Source organism: Neomonachus schauinslandi, chromosome 7, assembly GCF_002201575.2.
Source record: "Neomonachus schauinslandi chromosome 7, ASM220157v2, whole genome shotgun sequence".
NCBI lineage: Eukaryota > Metazoa > Chordata > Mammalia > Carnivora > Phocidae > Neomonachus > Neomonachus schauinslandi.
In genome coordinates, this window is record NC_058409.1 from 7,335,773 (window position 1) to 7,348,585 (window position 12,813).

The window sequence follows — 12,813 nt, forward strand, 5'->3', positions numbered from 1 at the left end:
ACCTATTAGGATGGCTATAATCAAAAAGGCAGATAAGATGTGGAGAAACTAGAATCCGTGTGCAGTGATGATGAAAATCTAAAATGGTGCAGTGGCTTTACAAATCATTTTGGCAGTTCCTCCAGAACTTAAACAGAGTTGCCAGTTGGTCCAGCAGTCTCATTCCAGGAAAATTGAACACAAGCACCAAACAAACATGTACACACATGTTTCATAGCGGCACTATTTACAATAGCTTTGTGAACTCATATGTCCATGAATGGATGAACGGATAAACCAAATGTGGTATGTCTATACAATAGAATATTATTCAGTCATAGAAAGGAATGAAGTACTGACAGGTTACAATATGGATGAACCTTAAAAACATTATGCTAAATGGAAGATGCCAGTCACAAAAAACCACATGTTGTATGATTCCATGTATATAAAGTATTCAGAATAGATTATAATCTAGAAAGACAGAAAATAGATTATTAGTTGCCAAGGACTGAGGAGGACAGCAGTGGGAAAATGGAGGGGGGAGTGACTGCTAATAGATACGGGTTTCTCTTGGAGGTCAAGAAAATGTTTTGAAATTGGACTTTGTAATGGTTTCACAGCCCTGTAAAAATGTTGAAAACCACTGAATAGTGTACCTTAACTGGGTGAATTAAAGCTGTTAAAAATTTGCACAATTCATCAAGATGTTAAAATGCAGGTGTGACTTAGTAAGTCTGTGGTAAGGAGACAGTTTTGAGTAGCAAGGGGATTACAGACAGTTCTTTCCTACAGAAGCTTCCATGCCTACTAGGCATATGAGACATAAACACAATATGGTCAGTAAAAAAGGAGGCGAAATACATTACCCTCCAAACTTGAAAAACGATCTCCAAGGGTAGAGACTGAATCTTGAAAGAACCAATACACGAGGATGAGGATAGTTACTGCAGACATTTCAGGAGGCATCTGTCCAAAGAAATTTGCAAACATCCAACCAAACAGGCCAGTACGTCCTCAGGAACTGCGTTTAACCAAAATTGAAATCCAATCCATTCTACTGAGCCTCAGAGAAGCTGTGTTTAAAGAACGGGGCTTATACCCAGGAAGGCAGAGCCAGAGAGTCAGACCATGTTAGTGTCCCGGGCGGGTCTGTCCCTGCAGTGAGATGGTGGTGGCATCCTGTCTGGGCCTGAGGACCTCTGTCATTGAGGGTCGATCTGGCTCAAGCGACCTTCCAGTAATCATTACACTCTCCCTGGGGGACTCTCATTTAAGAAATTTGTTAACCTGGTTCACTATAAATTACTGTTTCGGTGTCTCATTTACCCAGTTGAAGCCATTCATGAGTCCTGGCTGTATTCCATTTCTGGACTCCAAGTTGAGACTCAGACTGTGGATCGCAACAAACACAGCAAGCCGTGTCCTCTGAGAAGCCTGGTACCTCCAGACAAACAGTAGCTGTACTTCGTTCTCTTTATTACAACTCAAACAAAAACTCTAGGCTAAATGCCAAGAGAGACGAGGTGTGCCAGAAGGAGTAATTGTCAAAAGTTGGGCTTGTCGGGGCGCCTGCGTGGCTCAGTCGTTGAGCGTCTGCCTTTGGCTCGGGTCATGATCCCAGGGTCCTGGGATCGAGTTCCACATCGGGCTCCCTGCTCAGCGGGAAGCCTGCTTCTCCCTCTCCCACTCTCCCTGTTTGTGTTCCCTCTCTCGCTGTGTCTCTCTCTGTCAAAAAATAAATAAAATCTTACAAAAAAAAAAGTTGGGCTTGTCAGCGATGCCTTCCATGAGAGGTAGGGCTTGAGACAGGGGGTGAAGAATGGCTATAATCCGAATATCTTGGGGGAGAAAAGAGACCTTCTGGGTAAGAGACATGTGAAGAGTAAAGTTAAGATGGGAAAAATTGAATTGACTTCCTTAGGTGACCATCTGGCTGGAACAGAGGAGTTATTCAATTAGCAGAGGCACTTTTAGGCTTGGAAAGGCAGGTAGAGATCTGATCAGGAGAACCCAGAACACTAAGCTGTAGAGTTTGAAATTTGTCTTCTAGGTGGCGAGGAGCCATTGATGATTGCTTTATAAAGGGGAATTCTATTTTAAATGACATTTGAGGGTGGAGGTGTATACTCTGTGGGGTACACCAGAGGTTGTCAAACTCTGGCCCCCCACCTGTTTTTGTAAATAAAAAGTTTTATTGGAACACAGCCACTTCCATTCTTTTACGTCTATCTGTTTTCATGCCAAAAAGGCAGAATTGAGTCATTGCTATAGAGACTGTATGGCCCACAGAGCCTAAAATATTTGTTATGTGGCTCTTCTCACAGGAAGAATTGGCCAATCCCTGGTGTACAGCACAGAGTAGAGAGACCTACATCAGACAGCAAGGAGCTCAGGTCAGGGATGCAAAAGGACGGAGTCACAAGGTGATGAGGGGAGCTTGGCAGAGGGGAGCTTGGCAGAGGGGAGCTTGGCAGAGGGGAGCTTAAGGACCCGTCATTTCAAAGGAAGAGTTTACGGATTGACTGGAATGTGGAGCTGGGGAGAGGAAAGCACTGAGGATAGTTCTGAGGTTTGGAGTTCACCTCACTAAAAAAAAAAAATAGGGAAATTAAAAGGTAGAATCTGGTTTGCGATCATGAAAGCTCATCCAGCCTCAGATATCCAGAGAGATATGGCAATTTGGAACTTTTGAATTTTCCTGGAAAAAAAATGCATGGGTTTCCAATGAGAACATTTATGTATTACTTGCATAACTTTTCAAAAAATCAGTAAGACGGGGCACTTGGATCCTAGTTCTAGATATTTCATACAAGTGGAATCATAAATATGTGTCCTTTTGTGTCAGGTTTCTTTCACTTGGCGTAATGTTTCCAAGGTTCATCCATGTCATAGCACATGTCAGAACTTCATTCCTTCTTAGGGCCGACTAATGTCCCCTTGCATGGATAGGCTGCATTTTGTTTATCCATTCAACTGTTGGTAGACACTGCGTTGTTTCCACCTTTTGACCATTGTGAATAGTGCTGTTTAGAACATTGATGGGCAAGTGTCTGAGTCGCTGTCTTCGATTCTTTGGGGCATATACTTAGGAGTGGAATTGCTGGGTCATATGCTAATTCTCTTTCGCCTTTTTTTTTTTTTTAGCTTTTATTTAAATTTCAGTTGGTTGGGTGCCTGGGTGGCTCAGTCGTTAAGCATCTGCCTTTGGCTCAGGTCGTGATCCCAGGGTCCTGGGATTGAGCCCCACATCGGGCTCCCTGCTTGGCAGGGAGTCTACTCCTTCGGCTCTCTCTGCCCCTCCCCCCTACTCATGTGCTCTCTCTCTCTCAAATAAATAAAATCTTAAAAATAAATTCCAGTTAGTTAACATATAGTATAATATTAGTTTCAGGTGTACAATTTAGTGATTGAACACTTACATACAACATCCGGTGCTCATCACAAGTGCACACCTCAATCCCCTTCACCTGTTTCCCCCATCCCCCCACCACCTCCCCTTCCCCTCTGGTGACCTCTCTATAGTTAAGAGTCTGTTTCTTGGTTTGTCTCTCTCTCTCTCTTATTTTTTTCCCTTTGCTAGTTTGTTTTGTTTCTTAAATTCCACATGTGAGTGAAATCGTATGGTATTTGTCTCTCTCCGACTGACTTATTTCACTTAGCCTCATACTCTCCAGCTCCATCCATGTCGTTGCAAATGTCTGTGTTTAGCTCTTTGGGGAATGCCATTTCACTTTATGTTTGTATATAGAGCAAAGTTACGTCCTTTTTGTGGAATAGAATGTGAACCTCTGGGTTTGTCGGCATGAAGAGTTAATAGACTTTCCATATGATGAGGGTCTCACCTAATCCTCAAGATTCAGAGGTACTTTTACCTCTCATTTAGAAAGGCTCAGAGGCTGAATAATTTTGTTGCATAAAGACCTAAACCGCCCGAATCTTAAAGGTCCCCCCTCTTTTCCAGAATGGTATTTAACCAAAAGGAGGCTGAGTCCAACAGAGGAAAGGAATAGAATTAAAATGCAAAGTTCTAGAAAAACAGTCATCAGGGAGTCATTGGTTTGAGTGTGAGAAGCTTATTAGCTTGCAAACTCTTGGCTGCGTCATTTTTAAGACATCAGAGGAATCATTAAGATATATATATATATTTTTAAAGATTTTATTTATTTATTTGACAGAGAGCTAGAGAAAGAGCACAAGTAGGCAGAGAGGCAGGCAGAGGGAGAGGGAGAAGCAGGCTCTCCACTGAGCAAGGAGCCCGATGGGGGACTCGATCCCAGGATCCTGGGATCATGACCTGAGCTGAAGGCAGCCGCCTAAACGACTGAGCCACCCAGGCACCCCCTCATTAAGATATTTTTATAAGCAAAAACACTGCAGTTTGCCACCAGTGGGGCCATGCATTAATAGGGAGGAGAACCAAACCAGCTCACGTCTCTGTTCCTCTGTGTCCTATTCCTGGGGAACAAGAATTGTAATTAACATAGGGACGATACTTAAAACCGGTGTTCCTCCTGTTGCCTCCTGAAGAAACCTCCTCTGACTTCTCCAGGGAGGTAGAAAGGAGCTGGCTTTTTTAGGAGGCGTTCTTTGTAGCTTGCAGGAAAGGGGACTCAAGATGAATGATTCAGACCCACCCAAGCAAGCTGTCTGTAAGAGGCCCTGAGCTCCACGCTCATTAACAAGTTGTGCCCACACCTTCCTTTTCACCAATCTGGGCAGCAGCTGGGGTGAGAATTTCACCACCGCCTACCCCTCTTCCCCAGCATTGCCCCTGCTGCCCCGCCCCCCATAGGAGTTTAACCGTGTGCCTACATTTTTTTTTTTTTTTTAATGATCCTGTCTCAAAGCTACTACTATCTGGCCTCAAATCCTGGTTTGAACAGAAAATCTGGCTGAAGATCCTTCCTCCCACCCCCCCACCCCCAGAAGCACTGCCATCCCTGTCAGTAGCCCCTTCATCAACCTGGCTTATCATAGCTCTAGCTCTTACCACTCCCTGAAATCAGAGTGTGTTCATATTCTCTCTCTCTCCCCCTGGCAGGAATGCAAGCCCCTCAAAGTAGGGACTTGGTGTCTGTCTCGTTAATCGCTATATGCTCAATATCTTTTTTTTTTTAAGATTTTATTTGTTTGAGAGAGAGTGCAAGCGAGCACAAGCAGGGGGAGGGGCAGAGGGGGAGGGAGAAGCCGGCTCCCCGCTGAGCAGGGAGCCTGACACGGGACTCGATCCCAGGACCCCGGAATCATGACCTGAGCCAGAGGCAGACGCTTAACTGACTGAGCCACCCAGGCGCCCTTATGCCCAAAACCTTGAACAGTGCTTGGCACAGAAGCTTAAGATTATGTGTTGAATGAAATAATTGGTATCTCTTATCTTATTTTTAAATTACCTTTTCTGCACTGAAACAGAAGTTCTTTTCTGTTGTCCCGGAGTCTTCAATAAGGTTTTCCTATTATATCCTGTTATCTTTATTTGGGGGAATAAGAAGAGGGTCTCCTGCTCATACTCAGGCCACATGGGATGGGGAGGGTGGTGACAGTGGCAAAGTGACCCACAGAGAGTGAGTGCGCGGGGACTGGCGAGTTCCTGGGGTCTGGATTGTTGCTTCCCCAGGGGTTTAAAGAAAAGAATGATTCCTAAAGCCTGGAAAATTGAGGTCTATTTATGGATAGGTTATGTTTGAGTTCCATATTGTTACATAAAACACCTTCTTGCACTTGAGGAACAACGAGTGTAGAAGGCAAACAGATGTCTAAATAGACAAGTACAGCACCTGGCTGGCTCAGTGGGCAGAGCATATCTCCCTTGATCTCAGGGTCGTGAGTTCAAGCCCCATGTTGGGTGTAGAGCTTACTTTATTTTTATCTTATTATTTTTTTAAAGCGACAGTAATTTATTTCCTAGAATTCTGGAGGTTGTCTGGGCTCAGGTGGCGGTTTCTTGCTGGTGTAGGCTGAGCTCACTCATCAAGTGGCACTCTGCTGGGAGCTTGGCTGAGGCCCAGTGTCCAAGAGAGCCTCTCATCGTCCAGAACCTCTCTGTCCCTGTGGTCTTCCACCCAGCAGCAATCTAACTTGAGCTTTTTCAAGCCATTTCAAGACATCAAAAACAGGAGCTCCCAGGATTCTTTTTTTCCCCATTTTTAATTTTAATTTAAATTCAATTAATTTCAGAGGTTTCAGAGGTAGAGGTCAGTGATTCCTCATCTTATATAACACCCAGTGCTCATTGCATGACGTGCCCTCCTTACTGCCCATCACCCAGTTACCCCATCTCCCCACCTACGTCCCCTCCAGCAACCCTCCGTTTCCTATGGTTAAGAATCCCTTAGGGGGGCGCCTGGGTGGCTCAGTTGGTTAAGCGACTGCCTTCGGCTCAGGTCATGATCCTGGAGTCCCTGGATCGAGTCCCGCATCGGGCTCCCTGCTCGGCAGGGAGTCTGCTTCTCCCTCTGACCCTCCCCCCTCTCATGTGCTCTCTCTCTCTCAAATAAATAAATAAAATCTTAAAAAAAAAAAAAAAAGAATCCCTTAGGGTTTGTCTCCCTCTCTGGTTTCATCTTTTTTTTTTTCCTCCCTTCCCCTATGCTCCCCTGTTTTGTTTCTTAAATTCCACATATGAGTGAGATCATATGATACATGTCTTTCTCTGATTGACTTATTTCACTTAGCATCATACCCTCTAGTTCAATCCACGTCGTTGCAAATGGCAAGATTTCTTATTTCTTTTTCTTTTTTTTTTTTGATGGCTGAATAGTAGTCCAACTTTATTTTTCTTTAGGGTGGACCCCTAAAGTTTTCTTTAGTCTCTTAGCCCTGGGTGATTTCCAGTGCATTCACATAGCCTGAATCTCAGGATTCAGCCTGAGAAAGCCCTCTCACTGGGTCTGCTCTTCATGAGGAAATTTCTTTTTTTATTTTTTATTAATTTAATTTATTTTATTATTTTATTTATTTAACTTTATTTTATTTTATTTTTTTATGAAGAAATTTCAAATGGCAATGAAAGGCAAGCCATTGTCGGAGAGAAGGGTTCCCTCATCTCACGTCCTGGAGTAGATCAGCTCCCCATTCATGTTCCCATATATCCCACACTTACCTTTTGTAACCACGGTCCCCTTGGCTAATGTGTGTGATGTCTGAGGTCCTCATCAGGCTGTCTGCTCCGGGGAGGGGGGGTCAGTCACTGCTGCACAGCACTTGGTTCAACAGATAATTACTGAAGGACTGACCACTCCCTGTTTCTTTTACTCTCCTTGAGCAAAAGGGAGAGCCCGGTGATCCTGGCCTTGAAGACGCGCTGGTTCCTGAATCTTCCTCCTTGTGAGGGACCAAGCAGGTTAATCAGGGCAATAGTGTATGACGGCGATTGGTTCCTGGGCCACCGGTGCGGGCAGTCTGTTCTGGGCTGTTCAAAGCTGGAGGGCAAGTCTTTTTACTTATTTATTTATTTATTTATTTGAGAAAGAGGGATACAAGAGGGGGTAGGGTCAGAGGGAGAAGCAGACTCCCTTTTTTTTTTTTTTTTTTTTTTTTAAAGATTTTATTTATTTATTTGACAGAGAGACAGCGAGAGCAGGAACACAAGCAGGGGGAGTGGGAGAGGGAGAAGCAGGCTTCCCTCCAAGCAGGGAGCCCGATGTGGGACTCGATCCCAGGACCCTGGGACCATGACCTGAGCCGAAGGCAGACGCTTAACGACTGAGCCACCCAGGCGCCCAGCAGACTCCCTTTTGAGCAGGGAGCCCGATGCGGGGCTCGATCCCAGGACCCCGGGATCATGACCTGAGCCGAAGGCAGACGCTTCACCGACTGAGCCACCCAGGCACCCCAACAAATAAAAATCTTAAAAAAAAAAGAGTAAAAGTGTCTTTTGGTGGTGGTGGTCATTTGTCAATTCAGAGTTTCCTACTCTTGTGTTACTTCCACATAAAGGCTTGTCCTAAACAGTACACTTTCCTTTTGTCATTTAAAACCTCTGCTTTTTTGGGGTGCCTGGATGGCTCAGTCCATTAAACATCTGCCTTCAGCTCAGGTCATGATCTCAGGGTTCTGGGATTGAGCCCTGTGTCGGGCTCCTTGCTCAGTGGGGAGTTTGCTTCTCCCTCTCCCTCTGCTGTTCGCCCTGCTTGTGCTCTCTTTCTGTCTCTCAAATAAATAAATAAAATCTTTAAAAATAAATAAATAACGCCTCTGCTTTTTTTTCTAGAGATTAAAATGGGAGTCCTGTTGACATCTTCCTCAGTTTTCTTTAGTCTTCGAGCCCTGGGTGATTTCCAGTGCATTCACATAACCACATCTCAACTAAACCACAGCTGTGAACACACAGTGCCTTCCATTGCCAATGCACACGATGCGAACTCATACCATCCTTCTAGAAGTCCAAGAGATTAGCCTCAGGAAGACCTCCATAAAGAGGTGTGCCTCCTTTTGTTCTTCCTGGAAGGGGTTTATGGTCCTGCAAACTTTCTCCCTGTAGACACTCAGGTCAGAGTCGCCACAAAAAGAAGCTATTTAACCAGCCTGTCTGGTTCAATTCATGACCGGGACATATATGTCAGTGTTTCCCAGAGCCTCCCGCTTACTTAAGATCAAACAAAATGCAGCTTTTCAAGAATTGCTGAAATTAAAAGATTTGACTCTGCATCTCTTCTAGAAATGAAGCAGGGTCTTCCCTGAGGGTCTACTTAGTGTTTCTTCAGAAAATGGGGGGATCAAGGGTTGAAAAACTTAAATACCTTGGAAAAGGTGAAACAGCTGGTTTCTACAGCAGGGTGGTGGTACTCTGCACAGAGGCATTCAAATTAAATTAAAAACAAAAAAAACCCTCTTTTTTTTTTTAAGATTTATCTATTCATTTTAGAGGGGGAGGCAGAGGGAGAGAGAGAGAGAGAGAGAGAATCTCAAGCAGATTCTGTGCTGAGCGCGGAGCCCGACGCGGGGCTCAATCCCACAACCCTGAGATCACAACCTGAGCCAAAACCAAGAGTCAGATGCCCAACTGACTGTGCCACCTAGGTGCCCCCCAAAACAACAAAATTCTTGTGGTTAAATGTCTGGGGGGACCATTTTCCTCTTGTATAGGCTGTCATGCAACATTCTGCGCTCTCTATGTTTAGTTAAACTTGGAAGGGGATGGTGGAGGGAACAGCAGCTCAGATTATCGGGCTTTGTAGGTAGACTTGATTTTAACCAATGAGCCTAGAATGTTTTCTCCATTTGTTCCAGGAAAATAAACTCTCCCTAGAGTTTCTTTCTATTGGGAACACACTTCATCCCATCAGGGGTCCTCCCTGGGAAGGCAGGAGTAGAAGTTGTGCAAAGGAAAGCCAAAGCGAGGGTCTATCAAAGAGAGGACAGTGCCAACACAGGACCCTGTTAAAGGGGAAATCTCCCGACTGTAATGAGGTAGGGCCCAAGGCTTGGGTAAAGTCACGCAACATAGAACCATTGAAAAGTGCAGACAGACTGGGTTGGAAGACCAGCCTCCCACCCCTTACTAGTGGGCAAGAACCTTACCCTCCCTGAACCCATTTCCCCATCTGCAAAGTGAGGGGTTTCCTGTCCCCCAGTCACTGAAACGTGCTAGTTACTGTTACTACTCATGAGAATGTACAATGTGAGGAAAATCCTCTAAAAGTAGAGATCTGGGTTCAGACCTAAAAGCCAGAAATAGCTCATGTCCTAATCTCAGAATTTCCCTAGTCATCTGAACCAAACTTAGCAACGTCCTCCCTTTTATGCTTGGCTCATCCAAATTGTATAAGTCGTTCAAGAGCAATAGGTGTGAGAAAAAAAGAAATGTCAACACGCTTTAATTTTCCACGCTTTGGGGCGCCTAGCTGGCTCAGTCGTAGAGCATGTGACTCTCAATCTCGGGGTGGTGAGTTCGAGCCCCATGTTGGGTGTATAGATTACTTAAATCAATAAATAAACTTAAAAAAACAATCTCCACAGCTGTGATAGGACCTTGACTAGCAGAAGCTGTGCTTGGAAGCAAGAAAATACATCTAAAAAAAATGGTCTCTCATTTTTCAGGAAGAATAAATCCCGCTGTCTCCCAGGATAGGTAAAAAATAATTAAATTTGAGCGCCTATTATCTGTGCTAGGCACTTCATATCTACACCATGTTATTATTTTTTTTAAGATTTTATTTATTTGTTTGACAGAGAGAGAGCACAAGCAGGGGGAGTGGCAGACAAAGGGAGAGGGAGAAGCAGACTCCCTGGCGAGCAGAGAGCCCAACATGGCGCTTGATCCCAGGAACCTGAGCCGAAGGCAGATGCTTAACCGACTGAGCCACCCAGGTGCCCCTATTTTCTTAGACCATATACAAAAATAAATTCAAAATGCATTTAAAGCCTAAATATGAGACCTGAAACTATAAAAATCCTAGAAGAGAGCAAATTTCTCTGATACTGGCCACAGCTACTTTTTTCTAGGTAGGTCCCCTGAGCCCAGGGAAATAAAAGCAAAAATAAACTATTGGGACTCCATCAAAATGAAAAGCTTCTGCACAGCAAAGAGAACAATTAACAAAACTAAAAGGCAACCTACAGAATGGGAGAAGATATTTGCAAATGACACATCTGACAAAGGCTTAGTATCCAAAATACATAGAGAACTTACACAACTCAACACCCCCCCCCCAAAATAATCCAATTTAAAGATGGGCAGAAGACATGAACAGACATTTCTCCAAAGAAGACATCCACATGGCCAACAGACACATGAAAAGATGTCAAAATCACCGATCATCAAGGAAATGCAAATCAGAACTACATGAGATATCACCTCACACCTGTCAGAATGCCTGAAGTCAACAATATAAGAAACAACAGGTGTTGGCAAGGATGTGGAGAAAGGGGAACCTTCTTACACTGTTGGTGGGAATGCAAACTGGTGCAGCCACTCTGGAAAACAGTATGGAGGCGCCTCAAGAAGTTAAAAATAGAACTACCTTATGATCCAGCAATCACACTACTGTGTATTTACCCAAAGAATACAAGAACACTAATTCAAAAGGGATACATTTGTAGCAGCATTATTTACAATAACCAAAATAGGGAAACAACCAAGTGTCCATCAATAGATGAATGGATAAAGAAGATGTGGTATATGTATATATGTGTATATATATATATATGAATATTATTGAGCGATAAAAAATGAAATCTTGCCACTTGCAACAATGTGGATGGAGCTAGAGGGTAGTACGCTGAGTGAAATAATTCAGTCAGAGAAAGACAAACACCATTTGATTTCACTCATATGTGGAATTTAAGAAGCAAAACACAGGAGCAAAGGAAAAAAAAGAGAGAGAGAGAGAGAAACAAACCAAGACACCGACTCTTAACTACGGAGCACAAACTGAGGGTTACCAGAAGGGAGGTGGGTGGGGGGATGGGAGAAATAGGTGATGGGAATTAAGGAGGGCACTTGGGATGAACACCGGGTGAATAAAATAAAAACTTAAAAAAATATGTCATGGTCTCTGCTTCCTTATTATTTCTTCTCTGATAATTCAGCATAGCCTGATTCAAGTTTCTTTCTTTCTGTTCTTAAACCCCAAATGCAAAAAAAAAGAAAAAAGGCTAGAGGAAAGGATTTTTCCAACAGTGGTAGGAAAATTGACTTTCCAATGAAATAAACCAGAGTTGAAATTCAGGCATTTACTCTCCACGTAGGTAACTTAAGCAAGTCACTTAGCTATAGCCTCAGTTTTTCCAATAATGTCTAATTTATGAAGGAAGGAAATACAGATTTAATAATGTCATTATTGTTTTAAAAGATTTATGTATGTATGTATTTAGAGAGCGAGCGAGCAGGGGGAGGACAGAGGGGGAAGGAGAGTTAGAATCTCAAGCAGACTCAGGGCTGAGCATGGAGCCCAATGTGGGTTTGATCCCCTGACCCTGAGATCATGACCTGAGCCGAAATCAAGTCAGTCACTTAACCACCTGAGCCACCCAGGCGCTCCTAATATCATTATTTAATAATACCTAGTTTATGGTGTACTACATATTAAACTAGACAGGATGCATATAAATAGCCTAATAGTGATTATGACTCATGTTTATTGAGCATTATCACATGGCAGACATTGACATGGGTGCTTTATGCAGTGTTCCTAATATTCAAAGCAAAGTTGCAAAGCAGGTATTGCATTTTTGAGGTGAGGAAACTGCAGTTGGAGATTAAGCAATCCACTCAAGAGTGGAAAGTCTGTAGTGTGTGTTAGGATATGCTACCTGTCAGAAATGGCTATTTCAATGATATTCCTGCAATGAGTAGAGGACTTTTTGAGCAGGGCTCATCTGGTTTTACTGGACACCTTAGATAAATCCTGGTATGAGAAGTGAGTCTGATAATTTGCAAATATCTGGAAGTGGTGAAATTAATTTGGATAAACATTATTTATTTTTTTAAATGTCAAAAAACCAAAGACGGTACAGAATCACCCAACAGTAGCGGAAAACACATTCTTCTCAAGTACATGTGGAAACTTCTCCAGAAGGGACCATATGATAGGCCATAAAATAAGCCTCGGTAAATTTATTTTATTAAAGATTTTTATTTATTTATTTGACAGAGAGAGACACAGCGAGAGAGGGAACACAAGCAGGGGGAGTGGGAGAGGAAGAAACAGGCTTCCCATGGAGCAGGGAGCCCGATGCGGGGCTCGATCCCAGGACCCTGGGATCACGACCTGAGCCAAAGGCAGACGCTTAACGACTGAGCCACCCAGGTGCCCAAGCCTCGGTAAATTTAAAAGGATCAAAATTGTGGAAAGCACATTCTCTGACCACAATGGAGGGAAATTAGAAATT